This window comes from Apium graveolens, unplaced genomic scaffold (genome assembly GCF_009905375.1).
Source record: "Apium graveolens cultivar Ventura unplaced genomic scaffold, ASM990537v1 ctg3035, whole genome shotgun sequence".
Taxonomy (NCBI): Eukaryota; Viridiplantae; Streptophyta; class Magnoliopsida; order Apiales; family Apiaceae; genus Apium; species Apium graveolens.
The window spans coordinates 4320-17311 of NW_027417911.1; the positions used below are offsets into that span (position 1 = coordinate 4320).

The following is a 12992-nucleotide window of genomic DNA, read 5'->3' on the forward strand; positions in this document are numbered from 1 at the left end:
AGACTTGTTGAGCAATTTTAGCTCACCCCCTTTTATTGTTGTTCACCTTTTTTCAGTTAAGGTAGAGGATGAAACCCATCAGAACCCGAGTAGTCAAGAAGCGAGACAAGCAGCGGGACCCTCTAATACCAAGGGTGTTTGTCCCTATCCCAGAAGAGAGCTTTGAGTTGCCAGATCAGGTGTAGAAGGAAGAGTAATAGTTGTAGTTTGAATAAAAGATGTTTAGTTTAAAATGTGAATAGAATAATGTTTTGTAATAAAGAGAGTTCTTGAGACATGTTATTTAAACTGGTTTGTAATAAAGTTGGTTTGTAGTTCTTGTTTTCAATCCTTAACCTTGAAAAGATCCTGAGTAGTAGTAGTTCGGGGTAATTATTTTATTTATATTATGCTTGTACAGGTTTAGTGAGTAGTTAGTATTAATAATGCCCCAAATCTATACCCCGAATTTGGAGGGTGTTATAACAACTCTCATGAATATCATATATTCAAAATATATACATACATACACATATATAAACATAACAACATGTAAAACATACAAAATCACATACATAACAGTCATGGAATATTGTATACATGTTATTATCATAAAACCAGTGAACAGATAAACGAATTAAACACTTTTTGCAAGTAGCTCTGATGTCAAAATCAGCCATACAAGAGATATCATATAGAGAGTATCATAAGAATTATAATTCTTAACTAATTAGGAGTTATTATTAATTTCAAATTCCTATTTGTATAATAATTAAGTCACACTTAATTATTTAACAAATGAATTTCATAATTAATATTAGTAAATTCGAATATCAATATTTATCTAATTAATTAAGTCATACTTAATTAATATTATAAATAATTCGAATTAGTTTAATATAATTTAAATCCAATTTAAATTAAATAATTCTTCAAGCATTCTTTGTGTATGACCCTATAGGTTATTATTACGCTGGCAATAAATTTTATATCTAATTTAAAATCGTAAACAATGAGCGACATCTAGTAATACATCATTGGTACCCAAGTAATAATAATTGAATCGGTGATCGATTAAACCTTTCGTGAATAATGTACAATGTAATATAATCCCTTTAACCAAATATTATAGATTAAACTAGAGGCATGTAATGTGTCATCCTCATCATAGTTTAATCCAAGTTTTCTTGATCAATGAGTAGACTATCATATCAAATCAACATTTGAGCGTGGCCACGCATTTCATAGTCTAGCTCACACAAAAGTCCAATAATATCAGTCCTAAAATAGGAGGATTAAATCCCATCTAGATCATTCATATTTCTCATACGATTCATAATATACCCAATGTCCACTTTTATCATTACCCGGTCAAGGATAACTTTTAATGGAATCAATGTATATTAATTCTCGTATAGAAATATAATGACTTCAGGTCTAAGGACCATTACATCACCATCACTGTGAGAATTACTTATGACATAATAGACATGTAGAATCTTACATCGGGTCAGTCCAACACCATGTACATTTACATATGCCTGTGTTTTTGAGTTTGGTATCACTATAGCTATGATCAATGAGATGTGATCATCAGTCAACAAACACACCAGTCTTAATGCATTATTATTTTCCCATAATAATAATACTCGACTAGGGACCTTTAGGAATATTGATACTATTCTCATAATCTCATTTCTAAGTCACGTACTTAAAGATATAGAATTGCATATCACATTTCAAGGGCATTTATTAATCTAACATTTATATTGCAGTAAATTAAGAATTAATAAATTATGAAGGGAATAATTGATAGAACATAAACAATAATAATCCAAGTGTCTTAAACTAAAACATCATAGTGTTGTTTCTAGGGCACAAACACTAATAATCTCCTACTTGCACTAGAGCCAATCACCCATGTATCTAATACTCATGGAACTAGTATGATCATCGTACTTCTGCTACGACAAAGCCTTAGTAAGTGGGTCTGCAACACTATCATTATTATGCACTTTAGATTTATATCCCTTGATTATTAATCTCAGTAATAAGGTGATATCGCTTAGGGACATGCCTACACAGTCTCCATGGTTGTTTCGAAAGCATCAATATATTCGGCTTTCATTATAGAATCATCAATGTTCTAGCTGTGAACTATTCCAACTAACATCACTTATATTTAGAGAAAACACAAAATAGACATAAACACATAATCATTCTTGTCTGTCCAAAAAATTAGGTTCAGAAAATAGGATCAGTGTAACCCTTTACAACTAGTTCCCTATGATCTCCATACACCAAAAATAAATCTTTAGTCCTCTTTAAGTACTTAAGAATATTCTTGAAAACTATCGAGTGACCCTCACCTGGATTAGACTGGTATCTGATCATCATGCTCAAAGTATACGAAACATCAGGATAAAATACATATCATTGTACACATTATAGATCCAATTGTTGACGCATCCGGAACTTTCTCAAATGACCCTTATCATCTAAAGATTTACGGGGCAATTATCTTTTGAGATCACTATCCCATGAGACATCGAAACATATCATTTCTTTATCTCTTGTATCATAAAATGATGTAATACTTTATCAATGTATGTCCTCCGTCTAGGTCGATTAATCTCTTCAATCTATCTCTATAGATCTTGATCCCTAATATATAGGTAGCACCGCCTAAGTCTTTCATCGAAAAATTATTTCTCAACCAAGTCTTAACAGCCTGTAGAGAAGGTATGTCATTCCATATATATTATATATCATCTACATATAATACTAGAAATGTCACATGGCTCCCACTAACCTTCTTGCAAACACATGGTTCATCTTCGTGTTGAATAAAGCCAAACTCTTTGACCATTTTATCAAAATTAATATTCATTCTCCTTGAGGCTTGCTTCAATCTATAAATAGATAAAAGCAACTAACAAACTATCTTAGTAAAATTTGTATCGACAAAACCCTCTGGTTGTATCATATATACATCATCTTCAAGGCTTTCATATAAGAAAGCAGTTTTGACATCCATTTGAAAAATCTCATAGTCAAAGTAAGCAATTATTGCTAACAAAATCCTGATGGACTTGACCATAGCAACTGGTGAAAAAGTCTCATCATAGTCTATACCATGAATTTGTTTGAAACCTTTTGCCACTAGTCGCACCTTATTGGTCTGTACTTTACCATCCATGTCAGTTTTCTTCTTGAAAACCCACTTGCACCCTATAGGTTTTACCCCTTCGAGTTGATCAACTAAAAGTCAATACTTTATTTTGATACATGGATTCCATCTTGGATTTCATGACCTTCAGACATCTCTCGGAGTCTGGACGATTCATAGCATCTTGGTAGGTGAGAGGCTTTATCATTATCCGTAAGTATCACATCACCATTTTGAGGTAAAAGAAATCCATAATTTCTCCCGGACTCATGGTGAATCCTACTAGATCTACGAATAACCTGTGGTTGCTGAACATGATTACTTTCAACATTTTGATGTATATCCTGATCTTATTCCAACTTTGCTTCAATGTTATCATGTGCTTCTCGAACTTCATCGAGTTGTATTGTCCTCCCACTGATTTTCTTAAAAATTAGTTCTCCCTCAAGAAATATAGCGGCCCAAGCAACAAACACTTTGTTCTCGGAAGGATTATAAGAACTATACCATAGTCTCACTTGGGTATCCCACAAAATAACATCTATCTAATTTTGGTCCAAGCTTGTCAGATGCTAAACATTTTACAAACGCTTCATGTCCCCAAATTTTCCTAAATGACGTGCTATGACATTTATCACTCTATATCTCATACGGAGTATTTTCGAACCGCTTTAGTCGGAAATTGGTTAAATGTATCTGCAGCCGTTTCTAAAGCATAACCCCAAAAACCGAATGGAAGATCCGCTTGACTCATCATCGATCGCATTATGTCCAACAAGGTACGATTTCGCCTCTCAGAATCTCTATTCCATTGAGGTATTTTAGAGGGAGTAAGTTGTAATACAATATCACAATCCTTCAAGAAACTCTTGAAATTGAGGTTTAAGTATTCTCCTCCACGATCTGACCGTAGAACTTTTATACTTTCCTATATTTGCTTTTCTACTTCAACCTTATATTCTTTGAACATTTCAAAAGAATCAAATTTGTTCTTCATAAGAAATACATTTTCATACCTACTGAAGTCAACTGTAAATGTTATGAAGTAGTAAAAGCCACCCCGTGCCATCATACACATTCGACCACATACATCATTATGTATAAGTCCTAATTGTGCAGTGGCCCTTTCACCTGATCAGGTAAAAGAAGCTTTATTCATTTTTCCAATGAGACAAAGTTCGCATCTTTCGTATGATTCAAAATCAAACTTATCCAAGTATCCATCTATATGTAACTCAGAAATGCGTTTTTCATTAATATGGCTTATCAAAAATGGTAGAGGTAATGTTTGATTTGAGTCATCTTAGAACATGTAAATTGTTAACTAATTGTGAAACATTATAAGCCTTATCATTAAAATAGAATAAACAACTATTGTTTATTTAATTAAAATGAAAACCTTTCTTGTCCTGACAAGAAATTGATTTAATGTATCCCCGAAAGGCAGGCACGTAATAACAATTTATCAAGTTCTCAATCTCGCCTATATGGGCAAAATTAGGTATCGAGTTCCTTCAACTAGAGCAACAACTTTTGCTCTAATTCTAACCTGATACCTGAAGCTTGACGATTACTAGTCTTCTTCTTTAGATCTTCCAAACAAGATCGACAATTTAACTTCCAATCATCCAGTTATTTCCACAGAAATGATAATTATCTCCTTTAGCAACACCACTATCAGGCTTCAAAAGCCCTTTGGGATTGGACTTTGGTTTGGCACCGAATAAGACCAAATCTTCACCTTGCCTGTCCACTTTCCTTTCCCATTTCCATTCCATGTGTACATCATCAATATGGATGTAATTCATGCCTTTACCGTGTTAATTTTAGCAGTTCTAAACATGCTTAACAACTCAGTGAGTGTTCTGTCTATCTCATTCCTTTTGTTCTTAACAAACTAAGAATATAATTTATTCAAAGATTGTTTGATCAAATCAAGCTGAGTCTCTAGAATATTCTTGAAACCCAAAATATCAAGGTACATATACCTATCATCTTTAGAACATGTGGTCCAACCGGATATCATTCTCCCATCAATGCAAAAGTATGGTGCCTTATTATTGTCAAATCTTTCTGACGAGCCTATCCTTCAAACATCCTTTGAAGGTGCTCAATCATATCATAAGCATCATTATGCTCTTGTTGCTTCTAAAGCTCAGCACTCATAATTACAAGCATGAGACATGAAACATCAGTTGCATAATTAATTTATTTCTGGTAAGCATTTTGTTTAATACATATTTCATTCCCAGCTAGAAGAAATAAGGGAGGGGTTTGAGTGACATCCTTGAACCTGAGGACAATCCTCAAGTTCCCATGTCAATTGAGGAAATTATTTCATGTCAGCTTGTCCTTCTCAAGGACTATTATATAGAGAAGTTATTTGTGTTATTTGTCATTTGATATCTACAATATTAAAGTGCATAAAATGACTTAGTCTATAGATGATCATTAAATTATGTTCAAGTGATTATTCATATATATATACATAATATATATCTCCCACTATTTTTATCAAATAAATAGCCCTAACTATTAATTCGGAAAGAATATCTTCTATATCCTTTCTAGTGAGCCAAGATCCATATTTCACCATGCGTTAGGTCAGCTTTGGCTTTTTTCCTAAAATATGATTATTTATGTAGAAAACATTTGTCAATTATATCAACTATATAACTCTTGGATAGCGTGGTGGAACAACATTTATTCATATTTATCTAATAAATCTCGCCAAACTCTATGCCTCTAAGTTCACAATCCTATTGTGGTAACTTAGTTAAGTCGAACCCGATAGTCAAAAGTATCAATATACTTCAACACATCTCCCACAATTGATGAGAGTACTTCTCTTTGGCGAACCCACTCCTTATCGATCTAGGGTTAACACATTAGACTTATTGGAAGGCATCCGATCAACTTAATATTAACTTTAGGGTTTTGTTAATTTTAAAACAATCATGATCCCATCATAAAGAGATTCCCAATTTTTCCTTGAATAAAATACTTCAAATCAATATTCGTGAATGGTTTGATTTCCAGGTAGTGAGGGAGTCACAACTGTCTCGCTTAAAACCCACAACCTTACAAGTTCAAAGAACTCACTTTTGACAAAATCGCCTCATGTCAGAAATAAAGAAAATTTGTATTTTATTCCGTGTTTCATAAACACGAGAATCTCATAATCATTTGTTCTTTTAAAAACTTGAGTCGTTACAGATTTTATCTTGTTTAGCAAGCATGGCATGAGTGTCGTATCTAATACATACATCCTTAATCTAATTAAGCATGCATCTTTATAAACTACTCTACACATACATTCATCATATGTGCATATTTATGTAAAGTGCAATAAATAAACATGGTTGGTTATGGCTTTATCCTATGTGATCTTCATCAAGCTAATGACAAAGATCTAGGTCAATCTAAGGTGAAAAATAAATACAAGCTAACTATGACATGTCTTCTTTCTTGTATTGGTTCCTTGGATGGCCTCCATGTGGGATTACCCTTGATCTTCAAATCTTTATGTCTTCATGTACATTATAAGAATGAAATACAAAACTAATCTAATGAACTTAATTTTTTGGACAGACAAGAATGATTATGTGTTTATGTATGTTTTGTGTTTTCTCTATATATAAGTGATGTTAGCTGGAATAGTTCACAACAAGAACATTGATGATTCTATAATGAAAGTCGAATATATTGATGCTTTCAAAATAACCAAGGAGACTATGTAGGCATGTCCCTAAGCGATATCACCTTATTACTGAGATTAATGATCAAGGAGATATAAATGTAAAGTGCATAATAATGATAGTGTTGCAAACCCACTGACTAAGGTTTTGTCGCAGCAGAAGTACGATGGTCATACTAGTTTCATGAGTATTAGATACATGGGTGATTGGCTAGTGCAAGTGGGAGATTGTTAGTGTTTGTGCCTTAGAGACAACACTATGATGTTTTAGTTTAAGACATTTGGATTATTATTGTTTATGTTCTATCAATTATTCCCTTTACAATTTATTAATTCTTAATTTACTGCAATATAAATGTAGATTAATAAATGCCCTTGGATATGATATGCAATTCTATATCTCTAAGTAGGTGACTTAGAAATGAGATTATGAGAATAGTATCAATATTCCTAAAGGTTCCTATTCGAGTATTATTATTAATGGACAACAATAATGCATTAAGACTGGTGTGTTTGTTGACTGATGATCACATCTCATTGATCATAGGTATAGTGATACCAAACTCAAAAACGCAGGCATATGTAAATGTACATAATGTTAGACTGAACCGATGTAAGATTGTACATCTCTGTTGTGTCATAAGTAAGATTCTACATGTCTGTTGAGTTTGGTATCACTATACCCATGATCAATGAGATGTGATCATCAGTCAACAAATACACCGGTCTTAATACATTATTATTGTCCCTTAATAATAATACTCGACTAGGGACCTTTAGGAATATTTATACTATTCTCATAATCTCATTTCTAAGTCACGTACTTAGAGATATAGAATTACATATCATATTCGAAGGGCATTTATTAATCTAACATTTATATTACAGTAAATTAAGAATTAATAAACTATAAAGGGAATAATCGATAGAACATAAACAATAATAATCCAAATGTCTTAAAATAAAACATCATAGTGTTGTCTCTAGGGCACAAACACTAACATGAGGGTCTTACGAGTATAGTAGACCACTTGAAATATATTGTTCTTCCTTTCCCCGAGAACTGCCAACTGCATAGTCACTTGCATCACACATCATTTCAAAAGGTTCATTCCAAACAGGTGCAGTTATGACATGTGCCGTAATCAAACTCTTCTTTAAGCTCTCAAAAGCAGCTAGACACTCATCATTCAAACTTTAAAAGGACATCTTTCTCCAATAAATTACACAATGGTTTAGAGATTTTAGAAAAGTCCTTGATGAACCACTTATATAAACCCACATGACCAAGAAAACTGCAAATCCCTTTAACAGAAATTGGTGGAGGAAGGTTTTCAATGACCTCCACATTGGCTTTGTCCACCTCAAGACCTTTACTAGAGACCTTGTGCACAAGAATGATGCCTTGTCACACCATAAAGTGACATTTATCCCAGTTGAGAACCATATTGGTCTCAACCACCTTTTAAGAACTACGCCAAGATTTTGCAAGCACTTATCGAAAGAATCCCCGAACACGGAAAAAGCATCCATGAACACCTCCACATTCTGACCAATCATGTTAGAGAAAATGGCCTTCATACATCTCTGAAATATGGCAGGTGCACCACACAACCCAAAATAAACTCTTCTAAAGGCAAAAGTACCAAACAGATAGGTGAAGGTAGTTTTTTCCTGATCTTCTGGAGCGATGCAAATCTGATTATAACCCGAATAGCTATCCAGATGACAATATTATTCATGCCCAGCCAATATGTCAAGCATCTGATCTATGAAAGGAAGAGGGAAATGATCCTTCCTCATGGCCTTGTTCAGCTTCCTATAATCCATGCAAACCCTCCACCCCGTGACTGTTCGAGTAGGAATGAGTTCATTCTTTTCATTAGCGACCACAGTGAAACCTCTTTTCTTCGGCACACACTGAACTGGACTTTGTTGAGTGGCATTTATGACACTTTATAATGCTCTATTAAGCTTTGAATTGGTGCATTTGTACTCAAGTTGTTGGTATTTTAATGTGTTTTCTAGTGTTTTTGCATTTGAGGCATTCATTTGGAAATCAGGTGAATTAGCATTATTTTTGTGCTAATATGGTGTTAGGATGGTGTCCATGGAATAAAGCTCGGGAAACCAACTCATTGCAGCAAGAATTGAAGAAAAACAGAATTTTCTCCAGGAGCACGGCGTGCCCGCGCTGTCATAGCGCGCGACCGCGCCCAAGCTACAGAGATGTAGCGCGCCCGCGCTGATGAAGCACACGTCTGCGTCGGGTCGGGATGTTAAAATCCTGATTTTACTTGGCTTCTAATTGGAGGACTTCTACTTTGAGTGGGCTGCTATATATACCTAAATAAAAGACGTTTTTAGAGAGAGACGTACCAGAGCACAAGGAGAAGGCGTAAGAAGACCGTTTTAGCATAATTAAACGAAGGAGAAGAAGATTTAGTTTATAGTTGTGATTCTTTGTTCTAAGTTGTAACATTGGATGATAGTTTTCTTATTTGTGAACCTATACTCTTGTTTCGTACTTTGTTTATTATTTATTCAATATAAATACTACATTTATTATACCATGCTTTCATCGGAACCCATATTGATGATGAGTCCGATTATGGGCTAATCGTTATCATGGGGTTTTAGCGGATTTATTTATGGATTCCTTTAGTTGATTTGTTTCGATGCCTTAGTGTGTGGTGATTATATGATAACCTAGTATTGGTTGTGCTTATTCGTCTTATGAGCGTCGCGAACTTATAAGATACTCCCTCTATTTTTTTTATTTGTCGCTTTGACTTTTGCACGTATTTTAATGTGGTTTGACCGGCTAGTTAGAAATATGATTTTAAAAATTTTATTTTTGTGAATTAAAATATAAGTTGTCTACTTTTATTTATAAAAAGAAAATTTTATAAATGATAATTTTAACTAGCCGGTCAAAGGACATTGAAATGTGTGCAAAAGTCAAAGCGACAAATAAAAAAAAATAGAGGGAGTAGTTTGTTAATTTTTAATGAAGCGACAGTGAATTTAAGGGTTTAGAACTTGCCATGCTAGCATAGGTTCATGTATTATTGTTATGCATGATTCGTAGGTAATTTTAACCATCTTACTTGCCCTATATAATCACGATAGATAACTTGTGCATTAAACCGTTATGTTGTCAAATTCTATAGACATATAGGGTCTCAATATAATTGGTGTCTATTCAGCTTCTATCTCTTTTGTAGATGTCTGGTAGTATGGTATTCGTGCAATGAAAGTTGGCGTTTATCAGTTTCGTGTTATCTGATTAGTGTCATCACCATTACATGCTAAGGTTAAGAATGAAAAGGCTATTGAATGAAGTACTTAATGAAGTTAGAATCCCATATTTGTGTCATATATTATTCAACTCTCTTTACTCTCTTTAGTTAATGTTCTCTAGTATAATTCTCAATAGTTAATCGTAGTATAATCAAAACACAATTGTTATTCATCTTACCATTGAATAATAGCCATATCATTGTTGTATAAGTGCATAAATCACAAGGTTAATCTAAACCAGTACTTGTGGGAATGAACTATAAATAGTTCTATGTTACTTGCGAACGCGTATACTTGCGTGAATTTTAGCGCGTGTTTAGCGACTAACAGACTCACCTAAGAACTGTCAGAAATAGGATAGATGATCCCTGCATCTAGCCACTTGAGAATTTCCTTCTTCACAACCTCTTTCATTATCATATTTAGCCTTCTCTATAGCTCAACAGTTGGCTTGCTTCCTTGCTCTAACAGAATTTTATACATGCAATAAGAAGGGTTGATTCCCTTGATATCTGCTATAGTCCATCCAATTGTCGATTTGAACTTTTTCAGAATTCTCAAGAGCTTTCCTCATCACTACCTGAAAGGTCAAATGCAATAATAACAAGAAAATTAGATGCATCACCTAAAAATGCATACCTCAAATTTTCAGGCAATGGTTTAAGCTCGAGTATAGGAGCTTCCTCAATAGATGGCTTGAGATGCCCCTTAGCATTTTTGAGTTCTGACATTCCAAGAGACTCAAAAGGTATATCCAGCCTTCGCTTCCAACGAGAAGCATTCAAATACTGCAACTGCTCATCAACTTCATCATCTTCACTATCTGAATTCCCCAACAAGGCCTTCTCTAAGGCATCAGACCTTAGCATTTGATCAAGTTCTGAAGTAACCACAGAATCGACCAATTCCACTTTTAAACATTCCTCAATATCAGTAGGGAATTTCATGACATTGAATAATTTAAAGTTATATCCTGATCCAGTACTCGCATAGTGAGCTCACCCTTCTGCACATCTATCAAGGTTCGGCCAGTAGCCAGGAATGGTCTTCCCAAGATTATGGGAATCTTTTTATCCTGCTGAAAATCAAGAATTACAAAGTTAGCAGGAAAGATGAGTTTGTCCACCTTGACCAAGACATCCTCCATAATGCCTCGTGGATATGTAATAGAACGATCAGCCAACTGCAAGGACATATAAGTAGGCTTTAGATCTTGTAAATCCAACTTCTTGAAGACAGACAAAGGCATTTGATTGATGCTAGCTCCCAAATCACATAAACACTTGTCGAACGAGAAGTTTCCGATGGTGCAAGGAATAGTGAAGCTTCCAGGATCTTTAAGCTTCAGAGGCAACTTCTGTTGTAGCACAGCACTGCATTCCTCCGTAAGAGCAACGGTCTCTAAGTCATCAAGCTTCACTTTCCGAGAGAGAATACCTTTCATAAACTTCACATAGCTAGGCATTTGTTCAAGAGCTTCAGCGAAAGGTATGTTGATATGAAGTTTCTTGAACACCTCCAGAAATTTAGCAAATTGTTTATCCAACTTTTGCTTCTACAGCCTCTTAGGAAAAGGAGGTGTAGGATAGACCTATTTCTCACCTGTATTACCCTCAGGAGGTGTGTGTTCCACAGATTTCTTCCTTGTTTCCACTTCTGCTTCCTTCTGCGCATCTTCTTCAACCACAACTTCAGCTTCTGAAACTTGAGATTTTTCGGGGTGTGCAACCTTCCCAGACCTCAATGTAATTACCTTAACCTGCTCTTTTGCTTCCTTCTTTCCTGGAACTTCTGTGTCACTAGGGAGTGTACCAGGTTGTCAATTTAGCAAGGCATTGACAATCTCCCCAATTTGATTCTCCAAGGTCTTAATAAAAACCGCTTGGCTCTTGCACATGAGCCTCAACTCCTCCAATTCATATTTTTCATTAGATTGTTACAGTTGGAGTTATTGTCTTGGTGCATATTATGGATGTTGAAAACCAGGAGGGTTGAATTGCTTTGCTGCATACTGCTGATAAGGCCGTTGCACTGCATTCTGAGTGTTGCTCCAGCTAAAGTTAGGATGATTGCAGTTATTGGGATGATAAGTGGCTGGAACTGGTTGATATGACCTCTGAAAGTTTCTCACGAACTGAGCTGATTCACTAGAAATAGCACACTGCTCTGTATCATACGCACCAGCACAAAGCTCACAAACACTAGTGATCTGATTAACTTCATAATTAGCCAAAGAATCCACCTTCATCGTCAAAGCCTTAAGCTGAGCAGCTATAGCAGTAGCTGCATCTACCTCCATAATTCCTGCTATCTTGCATTGAGGTAGTCTCTGATAAGGGTTTTGGTATTCATTAGCATCATTAGTTCAATCAAATTATAAGCTTTATCATAGCTCTTAGCCCATAAGGCTCCAGCTGATGCTGCATCAAGCATGGGTCTAGACTGTGCTCCCAAGCCATTATAAAAGCAGTTAATAATAATCCAGTCAGGCATCCCATGATGATGACACTTTCTAAGAATCTCCTTATAACGATCCCAAGCTTCACATAAAGAATCTCCCGATTGTTGCGCAAATTGAGTAAGAGCGTTTCTGATTGCAGCTGTAATTTCCATAGGGAAGAATTTAGTAAGAAACTATTGAGTAAGATCTTCCCATTTGGTGATAGAACCTGGTGGTAGAGAATGCAACCAACACTTAGCTTTATCCCTCAGAGAGAATGGGAAAAGCCTTAGCTTTATAGCATCTTCAGACACGTTGTTGAATTTGAAAGTGTCACAAATCTCAATGAAATCTCTAATATGCTTGTTGGGATCTTCCGTTAGAGAACCCCCAAACTGGACTGA

At 35.0% G+C, this 12992-nt stretch overlaps 1 non-coding gene across 1 annotated transcript; it reads left to right on the plus strand.

The window, feature by feature from the left end:
- The first annotated feature begins 12639 nt into the window (after window positions 1-12639).
- On the plus strand, window positions 12640-12746 carry LOC141700884 (small nucleolar RNA R71). Its single transcript, XR_012566575.1, has one exon. It is a non-coding gene; the product is annotated as a small nucleolar RNA R71 (small nucleolar RNA).
- Window positions 12747-12992: the final 246 nt, after the last annotated feature.